This window comes from Thermobia domestica, chromosome 14 (genome assembly GCF_964235325.1).
Source record: "Thermobia domestica chromosome 14, izTheDome1.hap1.1, whole genome shotgun sequence".
Taxonomy (NCBI): domain Eukaryota; kingdom Metazoa; phylum Arthropoda; class Insecta; order Zygentoma; family Lepismatidae; genus Thermobia; species Thermobia domestica.
This window is the reverse complement of record NC_137467.1, coordinates 199536163-199551316: the sequence shown is the minus strand read 5'-3', so window position 1 is coordinate 199551316 and position 15154 is coordinate 199536163.

Here is a 15154-nt window from a genome sequence, read left to right as displayed (position 1 = left end):
ACTTCTCGCATTCGTTTCTGGATTGCAGTGACCAATTTTGATGTAGTTGTAGGGGCGATGTTTCTCCATTCTTCACGTAATGCATTTTTCAACTGGTCCTTGTTTCTAATATTGTGTTTCCTAATACGTCTCCCTAATTCATCCCATAGATGCTCAATGGGATTACAGTCAGGAGATTGTGGATGAGTATGAAGCTGTTTTGGCACATTATACAACAACCACTCTTTTACTTTTCGTGCAATATGTTTAGGATCGTTATCTTGCTGGAATATAAAAGATGCTCTCATATTCAGTATCTTTGCACTGTTGTGAAGATTCTCTTTCAGAATGTTCAGGTAAACATGTTGGTCCATTGTGCCTTCGATAAAATGCAAATTTCCTACTCCAGCCACACTCATGCACCCCCAAACGAGCACACCACCATCTCCACGCTTTACAGTAGGACATGTGCGTATTTGGTTTCCTCCACACTATCTCATAACAAAATAAAACAGAGTTCCAGAAGATAATTGGCTTGTCCACATGAGCTTTTGCGAACTATACACGTTTCTTGGCGTTTGCTTTACTAACATATAGTTTCTTTCTAGCTACGCGACCGTTGTACCCCGCTTTTCTGATGACAGTACGAACTATTTCAGGAACCACTTGTACACCATAGTCAGTTTCCAGCATACTTGCGAGTTTTGGAGCACTTGTTTTGGGTTCATTTCTGATAGTTCTTAAAATAACACGTTTATGATTTTCCTTCAGCTTTGTTGGACGGCCACTGCGCAGTCGATCTTTGCAACTATTTGCTGCAATATACCTACTTAGATATATTGCAGTGTAGAATGTGATTTCTTTACTGTCTCTGCTATGTTTCTAAAAGACTTACCTTCCTGTCTTAATTTTACGATTAGTTCGCGTATTGGAATTGGCACTTCCATTTTGACGCGTCGTTTTACTGCCTCTGTAGGTCTCCATTGCCAAATGTAACTGCAGTAGTACCTTATCACTAGTAGAGCACACTTCTGTCATCTGTAAGCACTGCAAACGCTGTTTGGTGTGTCTTTTGCTTCCTTCTTTTGTATATTTGTGACGTGTACGGAAACTTTTTTGATCTCAATTTTCAGCACCTTAACTTATATCATCAATTACACTATTGGTATGTTCAATACCATCACTATAATGTATACACATTACAAGTAGACACGAACAAATTCAGCCAATGTAATTGCGTTTTATTATTTGTTTACTTTAAGATATTATAACATTTTGAAATTACTAATCTCTGGTGTACGGAAACTTATTTGACCCATTGTATATATATATATATATATATATATATATATATATATATATATATATATATATATATATATATATATATATATCCAGAGGAACAAAATATACAGGGTGATTCAAAACAACACCAACACTGACAACATTTGGGAGATAATTCCTGACACCAAATAAGACAAAAAGTGTAGATCATCTTAGGAGTACAAATGCATCCTTTAGGAGTTATAGGCTACCGAAAACATAAAAAAATTAACTTTAAAGGTCCATAGTTCTAATACTATGGGACCTACAGTAGTAGGGTTAAGACTTCATTTAGGAACTAGTATGTGCCCTATCCAAATATCCATGTCTCAGAATCCTGCGGTACTTCTGCAGCAATTTATATAGAGGCAGTTGCAGAATATTTCAAATTATATGCCCGTATTTAAACTCCCTCTATAAAAATTGCTTCGTGAGTACCTTAGGATTCTGAAACAGGGATTTACGGATAGGGCACATATTAGTTCCTAAGTGAAGGGTTGGCCCTACTACGGTAAGTTCCATAGTTTTGGAGCTATGGTCCTTCAAAATTCATTTTTTCATGTTTTCGGAAGCCTATAACTAGGAAACGAAGCATTTGTGCTCCCAAGATGGTCTATACTTTTTGTCTTATCTTGGTGTCAGGAATCACCTCCCAAACTTTGTCGGTGTTGTTTTGAGACACCCTGTATAGTCAAAATTTGCATCATGTTGAAATATTGAACAAGCGAGTTGTGTCTCACATTGTAAAACAGGTGGAATTTCAAGAATGGTGGTTTAATTTTGAAACCGGAAACGGTCTATTTGTTAATGGTATATATATACTGTATATTACTTGCTTGTAATAGAGAGATAGAATCCAAGTTAAAACCTGTTCATGAAACAATGAATCGCTATTTTTAAAAACAAATTTTACTACTTAGTATCATTGTTGGTCAAACGGAGAAGTTGTACTAGATTTCTACAACTTCCGATTGTAACAGCGATACAAGAGAAAAAGTAGAACCTATTCTTGCGATTTCTGAATCCATATCAGAAAACCGATCGCTGTCTATCACCGTTTTTGCTGAGGCAGGGACGATCAGTTTTGAAACCGGACGTGGTCGATTTCTAACACTTACGGGTCGAATAGGTGAATAGGACTAGAGGTGAAATCTATACTTAATACTATCTAGCTAGCTACCTAGGCGTCTTTGTGATCCCGTGTAGCATAGTTGCTAAAGCTCTCCGTTTTGGTACCAGGAGTGCAGGGTTTAATTTGCGGTGGGGACAGCTGGTGGAAAAAGAGAAAAAGTTTCTTTAAGGCAGCCATTCAGAGTGAGTTTCATTTAGGTCTAGATAGATAGGTTTTAGACAAATAGATATAGATAGATAGCTAAATAGTGTTAGATTGGATTTAATCTAAGGGAGTCGATAATTTAAGCACGTGAATGCCAGAATTGGTGGAATGAAAAAGTGGGAGGAAACGGGAGTATCCCGAGAAAACCCACGGTCACGATGTTGTCCACCACCAACTTATTTAGCCGGAGATCGAACCAGGGACCTCATGTACCAGAGGTGAGATCTCTACCACTGAGCCACTGTGCCATAATTTCTGCAACAGTCGTTTTTTTTTTTTTTTATTTCTACTATCCACATTCAAGAGACCCTAATTACGAGTTCACAGTATTGGTTCCAGCATGACATAGAAAGAATGGCGAATTTTAACTGAATTCTGATGAATCTACGTAGATATGGAATTCTGAAGGCAAGACATTATATATATAAAAGAACCATTTACTGTCCTTCTAGCCTATCATAAAACTTCATCTCACATACAGACATAGAAAAGAATTGATGACCTGCTGTAGAAAAGAATGTAAGTGCCAAAAACAATAGTTAATCTAATAGTAGAGACAAAAGATAGTAAATTGTGCTTAAGCGTCACAAAATAGAAAATACTATGGCTTAGAAATACAACTTAGCATATAAGGATGTATGAAAATCTAAGTAAAGAATGAATGTATTTAAAAAATAAAATAAGTGAAACAATTTCAAGGTGATACTTGCATTGTTTTCTACAGCGAGTCACAATTATTGCGATCAGTACGCGTGAAAGGTTGAATTAGCCCTTTGGGGATCCCATGGTACAATTTGTACCATACGGGGTGTTTCATGGTACATTGTGTTATAACTCTCCTATTTGAGCTTTTTCGTCCGTTTTTTTCTTTTTTTCCTTTTTTTTTCAAGTCCAGAGGCATTGTAGAAGACCTTACGTATGATTTCACACCTTTCTGCGTCAGGACATAGGAAGTGATAACGTCATAATTCTAAAATACCGTATAGATTTTCTTTTAATATTGCGGGGCCGGTCTATGTTCATTATTTTTTGGGGGCTTATTTTTGCACGTAGAAAATTGAAATTGTGCATAAACATTCAGTCCACCGAGTAGTATTTACCAGATTTTTTTTTCAGATTTCTGCGTTAAAACAGGGGGGGGGGATCCAGAGGAGCAAAAATTTAAAAAAAGGGATATTCCTACCAAAAAATCCCTTTCTTCGCGATTTTCCCGCCTTAGATACATGATGGAGACAAGTGAATGGTACCGCCTGAAGGCAGTTCTATTCTAAAGAGAATGATGTGCGACACATGACCCTAGGGTAATTAGGGAAGTGTGAGGGAATTTTTATCAAAATATACTTATGTATAGGGGAATTTTGGACATTTTCGTTATTATCTTTTGCGGGCTTATTTTTGCACCTAGAAGATTGAAATTGTGCACAAACATTCAGTCCACCGAGGAGTATTTACCAAGATTTTTTTCGTACTTCTGTGTTAAAACAGGGGGGTACAGAGGGCTAAACGTTGAAAAAGGGAAATTTTACCAAAAATCCCTTTCACGGGATTTTCTTGCTTTAAATATATGATGGAGACAAGCGAATAGTACCACCTGAAAGGCAGTTCTATTCTAAAGAGAATGATGTGCAAACCATGATCCTAGGGTAATTAGAGATGTCTCAGTGAATGTTTAAAAATTTCCCTCTGTATACGGGAATGTGGGACATTGTCAGTATATATTTTTTTTTTGGCGCGCTTACTTTTGCACCTGGAAAATTGGAATTGTGCATAAACATTCAGCCCACCTAGTAGTATTTATCAGATTTTTTCAGATCTCTGAGTTAAAACAGGGGGGATTCCAGAGGGGCTAAAAGTTGAAAAATAGGATCCGCCTTAGATACATGATGGAGACACGTGAGTCATACCACCTGAAAGGCAGTTCTAAGCTGAAGAGAATGATGGGCGAAACATGACCCTAGGGTAATTAGGGATGTCTCAGGAAATTTTTTACCTGAGATCATGGTGTTTTACGGTAATTTGGGGCATGGTGGGAATTCCTGATAAAATTTCTCCCGCCCTTAGTATTCAAGATAGAAACTTGAAATTCAGCATACACATTCAGTATACCAAGTGCTATTTATCATATTTTTCTTAGATGGCTACGTTCACACAGAGCCACTCCAGAGGGGCCCAAAGTGTGAGAAAAAAATTTCACTCCGAAATTTTCCCTTTGACATCATTTTTCCCGCTCCTAGTATGTGGTATGAGCATGCAAGTGGTACCATTTGAAAGCCAGCTTCATTCGGAAGACAATGAGGTATGAACCATGATCCTAGGATAAATAGTGACGATGCAGTAGCTGCTTGACTGAAAGTCTAAAAAATAGCCCAAAAAGCCGGGTTCCGGAAAGAGTTAGTGTTTATTAGACTTCTAAAGTGGACGATGTTATGCATCAATTGACCAAACGCTAAGAGGTGGTTCTCAGATATTGAAGGAAACACAAATATGTTACCATTACAATCCAGTTCTTGGCACTTGGTCGAATAGCTTTTCCTGAACGTTTAAGCAAATAGTACAGTTTCACTTTTTTTTTTTTTTTTTTTTTTTTTTTTTTTTTTTTTTTTTTTACATTGCGTATATTGTCTTCTGAACACTGATGTAAAAATTTCGAAAATCGGAAAGTGGCGCTTGGTCAATTGATGCATAACACCGTCCAACTATACTATGCGTAAGTATTGGAAGTCATATGCAATCGAACGAGCATTACTATCTGTCTGTCTGTCGACAGTTATAGCACGGCCAACAAGAGATGGTCTCCGACGTTTCTTACCACATGCGGTGGGACATTGCAGCCCCTACCTTGATACCAGTGTTACCAACAACGATCACTCTGTCTTATACCAATAATTAAATTGCCACTACAGTTGCACCGAAAAAAACTTGACACCCGAGTAGTGGCAATGTCACTGCGAGCTGTCAGAGACGTTCTCTTACTGGACGCATTATAGCAGAGCAAAAACGGGAAGAGATATCGATATACAATATTTTGGAATCGATTAAGCGTCCCAGAAATAGATTCTATCTATTTTGTTAACCTCTATTCAAACCGCAAGTGGTAAAACTTTACTACTACTTTCGTTTTTAATATTGATCTGCATAGGAGATAAACAGTGATAGCTACAAGCGGTATTTGGCATCAACTCAGAATCCCTAGTGAAGGGTCCATTTACTCCGTTATCCCTCTATTCAAACCAAAAATAATAGAAATAAGCCATTTCTGAGTTTAAAGTTGATCACCATAGAGAGGAAAAAACGGCAAAACATAGCGAGAAACGATTTTATGTAATTGATGTAGCTTTAACTATTCTACTAGGTCTTGTTTCCATATTTTCAAAAATAAACACAAATAACACACTGAGCAAGGCTATGTGATAATGTATAAAAACACAATCATGTAACAATTTCAACACAGTAACTGTGTCTTCATCAGATTTCCACTCCACTCCTATTCAATCCTAGAAAAGGAGTGGAAGTCTGATGAAGACACAGTTATTGTGTTGAAACCGTTACGTGATTGTGTTTTTTTCTATATTATCACTAATCCTTGGTCATTGTGTTATTGTGTTTAGTTTGATTCAGCTTCCCAAGAATAGGTTTACTTTGATCCATTAATCCTCTATTAAAGTCAAAAGTATTCGGAACTAACCACTTCCGTTCCAATGTTAATTGCCATAGCACTAAAACAGTAAGGGATAGCGACACACGGGCTTTCTCGAATTAATTAGTCTTAAGAGAAGATACTATCCTTACCCGCATCTCTTTACTAAAACCCAAAATGGTAGAATTTTGCTATTATTTCCGATTTCCCTATTGATATCCATAAAGAGAAACTGTACGAAAAAGCCAGAAACAATTTTCTGCAAATGATTAATTATTCGTAGAGCATGTCTATTTTTGACTTTATTCGCATAATTTCGAAATCTACTGTAATTTCACAACATGAAACAAAACTTATAATTCTAAAATGTAATGAACGGAAACCTTTCAATTGAACGTCCCAAGATTATGTCCTTTAGGCTAAGGAGACAGATGATTATGTCCTTTAGGTTAAGGGAGACAGATGATTATGCCCTTTAGATTAAGGGAGACAGATGATTATGTCCTTTAGGTTAAGGGAGACAGATGATTATGTCCTTTAGGTTAAGGGAGACAGATGATTATGTCCTTTAGGTTAAGGGAGACAGATGATTATGCCCTTTAGATTAAGGGAGACAGATGATTATGCCCTTTAGGTTAAGGGAGACAGATGATTATGTCCTTTAGGTTAAGGGAGACAGATGATTATGCCCTTTAGATTAAGGGAGACAGATGATTATGTCCTTTAGGTTAAGGGAGACAGATGATTATGTCCTTTAGGTTAAGGGAGACAGATGATTATGTCCTTTAGGTTAAGGGAGACAGATGATTATGTCCTTTAGGCTAAGGGAGACACATGATTATGTCCTTTAGGTTAAGGGAGACAGATGATTATGTCCTTTAGGCTAAGGGAGACAGATGATTATGTCCTTTAGGCTAAGGGAGACAGATGATTATGTCCTTTAGGCTAAGAGAGACAGATGATTATGTCCTTTAGGCTAAATGAGACATATGATTATATCCTTTAGGTTAAGGGAGACATATGATTATATCCTTTAGGTTAAGGGAGACAGATGATTATGCGCTTTAGATTAAGGGAGACAGATGATTATGTCCTTTAGGTTAAGGGAGACAGATGATTATGTCCTTTAGGTTAAGGGAGACAGATGATTATGTCCTTTAGGTTAAGGGAGACAGATGATTATGTCCTTTAGGTTAAGGGAGACAGATGATTATATCCTTTAGGTTAAGGGAGACAGATGATTATGTCCTTTAGGTTAAGGGAGACAGATGATTATGCCCTTTAGATTAAGAGAGACAGATGATTATGTCCTTTAGGTTAAGGGAGACAGATGATTATGTCCTTTAGGTTAAGGGAGACAGATGATTATGTCCTTTAGGTTAAGGGAGACAGATGATTATGTCCTTTAGGTTAAGGGAGACAGATGATTATGTCCTTTAGGTTAAGGGAGACAGATGATTATGTCCTTTAGGCTAAGGGAGACAGATGATTATGTCCTTTAGGTTAAGGGAGACAGATGATTATGTCCTTTAGGTTAAGGGAGACAGATGATTATGTCCTTTAGGTTAAGGGAGACAGATGATTATGTCCTTTAGGTTAAGGGAGACAGATGATTATGTCCTTTAGGCTAAGGGAGACAGATGATTATATCCTTTAGGTTAAGGGAGACAGATGATTATGTCCTTTAGGCTAAGGGAGACACATGATTATGTCCTTTAGGTTAAGGGAGACAGATGATTATGTCCTTTAGGTTAAGGGAGACAGATGATTATGTCCTTTAGGCTAAGGGAGACAGATGATTATATCCTTTAGGTTAAGGGAGACAGATGATTATGTCCTTTAGGTTAAGGGAGACAGATGATTATGCCCTTTAGATTAAGGGAGACAGATGATTATGTCCTTTAGGTTAAGGGAGACAGATGATTATGTCCTTTAGGTTAAGGGAGACAGATGATTATGTCCTTTAGGCTAAGGGAGACAGATGATTATGTCCTTTAGGTTAAGGGAGACAGATGATTATGTCCTTTAGGTTAAGGGAGACAGATGATTATGTCCTTTAGGCTAAGGGAGACAGATGATTATATCCTTTAGATTAAGGGAGACAGATGATTATGTCCTTTAGATTAAGGGAGACAGATGATTATGCCCTTTAGGTTAAGGGAGACAGATGATTATGTCCTTTAGATTAAGGGAGACAGATGATTATGTCCTTTAGGTTAAGGGAGACAGATGATTATGTCCTTTAGGTTAAGGGAGACAGATGATTATGTCCTTTAGGTTAAGGGAGACAGATGATTATGCCCTTTAGGCTAAGGGAGACAGATGATTATGTCCTTTAGATTAAGGGAGACAGATGATTATGTCCTTTAGGTTAAGGGAGACAGATGATTATGTCCTTTAGGTTAAGGGAGACAGATGATTATGCCCTTTAGATTAAGGGAGACTGATGATTATGTCCTTTAGGTTAAGGGAGACAGATGATTATGTCCTTTAGGTTAAGGGAGACAGATGATTATGTCCTTTAGGTTAAGGGAGACAGATGATTATGTCCTTTAGGCTAAGGGAGACAGATGATTATGTCCTTTAGGTTAAGGGAGACAGATGATTATGTCCTTTAGGTTAAGGGAGACAGATGATTATGTCCTTTAGGTTAAGGGAGACAGATGATTATGCCCTTTAGATTAAGGGAGACAGATGATTATGTCCTTTAGGTTAAGGGAGACAGATGATTATGTCCTTTAGGTTAAGGGAGACAGATGATTATGTCCTTTAGGTTAAGGGAGACAGATGATTATGTCCTTTAGGTTAAGGGAGACAGATGATTATGTCCTTTAGGTTAAGGGAGACACATGATTATGTCCTTTAGGCTAAGGGAGACAGATGATTATATCCTTTAGGTTAAGGGAGACAGATGATTATGTCCTTTAGGTTAAGGGAGACAGATGATTATGCCCTTTAGATTAAGGGAGACAGATGATTATGTCCTTTAGGTTAAGGGAGACAGATGATTATGTCCTTTAGGTTAAGGGAGACACATGATTATGTCCTTTAGGCTAAGGGAGACAGATGATTATATCCTTTAGGTTAAGGGAGACAGATGATTATGTCCTTTAGGTTAAGGGAGACAGATGATTATGTCCTTTAGGTTAAGGGAGACAGATGATTATGCCCTTTAGGCTAAGGGAGACAGATGATTATGTCCTTTAGATTAAGGGAGACAGATGATTATGTCCTTTAGGTTAAGGGAGACAGATGATTATGTCCTTTAGGTTAAGGGAGACAGATGATTATGCCCTTTAGGCTAAGGGAGACAGATGATTATGTCCTTTAGATTAAGGGAGACAGATGATTATGTCCTTTAGATTAAGGGAGACAGATGATTATATCCTTTAGGTTAAGGGAGACAGATGATTATGTCCTTTAGGTTAAGGGAGACAGATGATTATGTCCTTTAGGTTAAGGGAGACAGATGATTATGTCCTTTAGGCTAAGGGAGACAGATGATTATGTCCTTTAGATTAAGGGAGACAGATGATTATGTCCTTTAGATTAAGGGAGACAGATGATTATGTCCTTTAGGTTAAGGGAGACAGATGATTATGTCCTTTAGGTTAAGGGAGACAGATGATTATGTCCTTTAGGTTAAGGGAGACAGATGATTATGTCCTTTAGGCTAAGGGAGACAGATGATTATATCCTTTAGGTTAAGGGAGACAGATGATTATGTCCTTTAGGTTAAGGGAGACAGATGATTATGTCCTTTAGGTTAAGGGAGACAGATGATTATGCCCTTTAGATTAAGGGAGACAGATGATTATGTCCTTTAGGTTAAGGGAGACAGATGATTATGTCCTTTAGGTTAAGGGAGACAGATGATTATGTCCTTTAGGCTAAGGGAGACAGATGATTATATCCTTTAGGTTAAGGGAGACAGATGATTATGTCCTTTAGGTTAAGGGAGACAGATGATTATGTCCTTTAGGTTAAGGGAGACAGATGATTATATCCTTTAGGTTAAGGGAGACAGATGATTATGTCCTTTAGGTTAAGGGAGACAGATGATTATGTCCTTTAGGCTAAGGGAGACAGATGATTATATCCTTTAGGTTAAGGGAGACAGATGATTATGTCCTTTAGGTTAAGGGAGACAGATGATTATGCCCTTTAGATTAAGGGAGACAGATGATTATGTCCTTTAGGTTAAGGGAGACAGATGATTATGTCCTTTAGGTTAAGGGAGACAGATGATTATGTCCTTTAGGTTAAGGGAGACACATGATTATGTCCTTTAGGCTAAGGGAGACACATGATTATGTCCTTTAGGTTAAGGGAGACAGATGATTATGTCCTTTAGGTTAAGGGAGACAGATGATTATGTCCTTTAGGTTAAGGGAGACAGATGATTATGTCCTTTAGGTTAAGGGAGACAGATGATTATGTCCTTTAGGTTAAGGGAGACAGATGATTATGTCCTTTAGGTTAAGGGAGACAGATGATTATGTCCTTTAGGTTAAGGGAGACAGATGATTATGTCCTTTAGGTTAAGGGAGACAGATGATTATGTCCTTTAGGCTAAGGGAGACATATGATTATGTCCTTTAGGCTAAGGGAGACATATGATTATGTCCTTTAGGCTAAGGGAGACAGATGATTATGTCCTTTAGGTTAAGGAGACAGATGATTATGTCCTTTAGGCTAAGGGAGACACATGATTATGTCCTTTAGGCTAAGGGAGACACATGATTATGTCCTTTAGGCTAAGGGAGACAGATGATTATATCCTTTAGATTAAGGGAGACAGATGATTATGCCCTTTAGGTTAAGGGAGACAGATGATTATGCCCTTTAGGTTAAGGGAGACAGATGATTATGTTCTTTAGGTTAAGGGAGACACATGATTATGTCCTTTAGGTTAAGGGAGACAGATGATTATGTCCTTTAGGTTAAGGGAGACAGATGATTATGTCCTTTAGACTAAGGGAGACAGATGATTATGTCCTTTAGACTAAGGGAGACAGATGATTATGTCCTTTAGGCTAAGGGAGACAGATGATTATGTCCTTTTGGGCTAAGGGAGACAGATGATTATGTCCTTTAGGCTAAGGGAGACAGATGATTATGTCCTTTAGGTTAAGGAGACAGATGATTATGTCCTTTAGGCTAAGGGAGACAGATGATTATGTCCTTTAGGTTAAGGAGACAGATGATTATGTCCTTTAGGCTAAGGGAGGCAGATGATTATGTCCTTTAGACTTAGGGAGACAGATGATTATGTCCTTTAGGCTAAGGGAGACAGATGATTATGTCCTTTAGGTTAAGGAGACAGATGATTATGTCCTTTAGGCTAAGGAAGACAGATGATTATGTCCTTTAGGCTATGGGAAACGGATCATTAAGGCAAGCGAATGATGACGGAAGAATTAGTGGAATGAGAAAGTGGGAGGAAACAGGAGTACCACGAGTAAATCCAAGGATACACTGTTGTCCGCATAAACTTACTTGGTAGGGTATCGAACTAGGGACCCCATACACCAGATTAAGCGCTCTACCACTGAGCCATCGTGCCTCGTGAAACTTGTAAGGTACACTTACATGTAAAATTAATTTACGACTAGTATGTTTACTTTATCCTAAACAAATTATTCTTTCTTTGCATACTTACCTCTGATATGTGGGATTCCTTGTTGAATTACAGAAATTTCCAAGTGAGATTTTTGGTGTACAAACACCGTACATAAATTTTTTCGGAGATTTCCCCTTTCCTTCTACTTTTTCATTCCATTATATTTTATCTCATCAGCACCATCATTCTTAACCTTCATGCATTATGGTGGAACATTAAACCCAAATAATTACATAAATAAATTATTCTTTTGTGGTCTGTGGTGGTGGAACTGTGGTTTGATTCTGAGCGAAGATAATATTTCCAGAAAAGGGTATATTTATTTTTAAAAATCCCTCCATAATTTTCCTCATTATCGTGATACTCGTATGGTACACAATTTGAAAGTGGCTCAGTGGTAGAGCGTTCACCTATGTTGCATGGGGTCCTGGGTTCACACTGCTCCCGCCAAGTGAACTTTGTGGTGGACAAACACCAAGTACGTGGGTTTCCTCGGGGTTCTCCCGTTTCCTCCCACTTTCTTCATTCCGCCATTTCATTCATTATTTCATCATCACCGTCTCCTTTAGTTTAGCCAGCATAATCGTGGGACGTAAAACTCAAAAATTTCATTTCGTTTCTTTTTATAATTTGAAAGTGAGTTTCATTAGAAAAAGGAAATAAAATGTGCGTTTTTTGAATATATACCCTAAAGGGAATTACTAGAATAAAAACTAAGGTCTTATGGTTCAAACTGTCACATAATTTGACATGTAAACAATTATTTTTTCTTGATAATGATACTAGAACTATAAATCAAAATTCTTTCAGCACATTTATGTGAAATAGCCTTCGGGAATTCTTTTCATGTTGCTTTGTCAAATAGTTTAGGAGTCTGAAAACGCCTTCGGGCTGAAAGTTTTGGAAAATTCCCTTTGTAGTTATTTAGACAAGTACGCGAAATTTATGCGTACGTCCAAGTACTACAATCTCAATTAGGTTTAAAAAATCATAAGCGAATTTTACAGTTAGATATGAGTAATGAAACATCTATTAACTTCTATTTTATTCTTTTGATTTAAAACAAATGCTACCTACCTCTAACGTTGTTTGTATTTTACAACAGTTTTTTTAATGGAAACGTACTATACCATGAACTCTGTTGCGCATACGGTTTGTTGCCGTAGGTGATAATTACAATTTCCGCCAACGTAACAATAATTCAAACGTTCCCCACATTTTCTCACTTTTTTGTCCCCCCTTTTTTGTTTTTAAAAAAAGTTGAACTTAATCATGAACAATAATTTTATTTTCAAATGTTTCCCGTAGAATGTATTTTTTTGCTTTTGTTTATTAACTATGTCTATAATGAAACATGCATACAGGGTGTTGAGAAACGTCGATCTAATAGCGGTAAAAATTGCGAGTACAGAAATCATAGTATTGTCTGTTCGCTTGTTTGTTTATTCAAGCGTAGTGTCCCTTTTCAGTACAGAGGCTATGCGATGAGTGGACCTACAGTTTAAGATGGAATCCGAACCACGCTAATACGAGGTGTATTCAAAAACTACGGTAAATAATTTTATTAGAAACAAAATAAAAGCATATATGAAATTTGATTTAATCTTCTTCAGGTGAATAATTTTATTAGAAACAAAATAAAAGCATACATGAAATTTGATTTAATCTTCTTCAGCTGAATAATTTTATTAGAAACAAAGTAAAAGCATACATGAAATTTGATTTAATCTTCTTCAGGTCAATAATTTTATTAGAAACAAAATAAAAGCATACATGAAATTTCATTTAATCTTCTTCAGCTGAATAATTTTATTAGAAACAAAATAAAAGCTTACATGAAATTTGATTTAATCTTCTTCAACTGAATAATTTTATTAGAAACAAAATAAAAGCTTACATGAAATTTGATTTAATCTTCTTCAACTGAATAATTTTATTAGAAACAAAGTAAAAGCATACATGAAATTTGATTTAATCTTCTTCAGCTGAATAATTTTATTAGAAACAAAATAAAAGCATACATGAAATTTGATTTAATCTTCTTCAGCTGAATAATTTTATTAGAAACAAAATAAAAGCCTACATGAAATTTGATTTCATCTCCTTCAAAGTACTGTCCTTGGCTGATAATGAACTTATCCCAACGTTGAATGAATGACTGGAAGCTTTCTTGTGGAAGGTTTCTTTCGAAGGATGTTCAGCTGCTCTGTCGTGCCCTCTCAGTGTCAGGAATGGTGTCAAAACGATTTCATTTAAGCACGGTTTTAGTTTTTCGGGAAGAGCCAGAAGTTGCATGGTGCTATATCTGGAGAGCACGGCGAATGTGGTCAGACTGGAATATTTTTTTCGGCGAAAAACTAGTTGATCAAAACCAAGGTGGGATGAAGAAGGCGCATTTTCGTGATGAAGAAGGAAGCCATTTGCCCATTTAATGGTTAAAGGGATTAAAATGTTTTTCACGGACCTATACGAGGTGTTTAGTTCTTCGAATATGCCTCAAATAATCATTCGCCTGTTTTGACAAATCATTTATGCCTCTTTTTGCATGCTTTTTATCTGCTTTTGATGTCGAAGGACGTCTTGATCGTTGGTCGTTTTCAACCCACTCCTTTCCGCTTTTGAATCGCTCTCCAGTCTTCAATATCACTGCTTCATCTCCATACACTGATTTTCACATTTCGTGAGCCACTTGGGCCTTTTTTGCAGCTTAGAACAAAACTTAAAGTTGGTGTGAGACAAACACTCTTAACACGTCCTCAATCTTTGGGCTCTGGAAGAAAACTAACACAAATCGTGTGAATCCGGGAACTCATTCAAATACAATTGTGCTATCACAAAACGTGTGAATCCGGGACCTCATGCGTCTAATACGATTGTGCTATCACAAAACGTGTGAATCCGGGACCTCATGCGTCAAATACGATTGTGCTATCACAAAACGTGTGATACGGGAACTCATGCGTCAAATACGATTGTGCTATCACAAATCATGTGATACGGGAACTCATGCGTGAAATACGATTGTGCTATCACAAATCGTGTGAATCCGGGAACTCATGCGTCAAATACTATTGTGCAAACACAAAACGTGTGAATCCGGGACCTCATGCGTCAAATACGATTGTGCAATCACAAAACGTGTGATACGGGACCTCATGCGTCAAATACGATTGTGCTATCACAAAACGTGTGAATCCGGGACCTCATGCGTCTAATACGATTGTGCAATCACAAAACGTGTGAATCCGGGACCTCA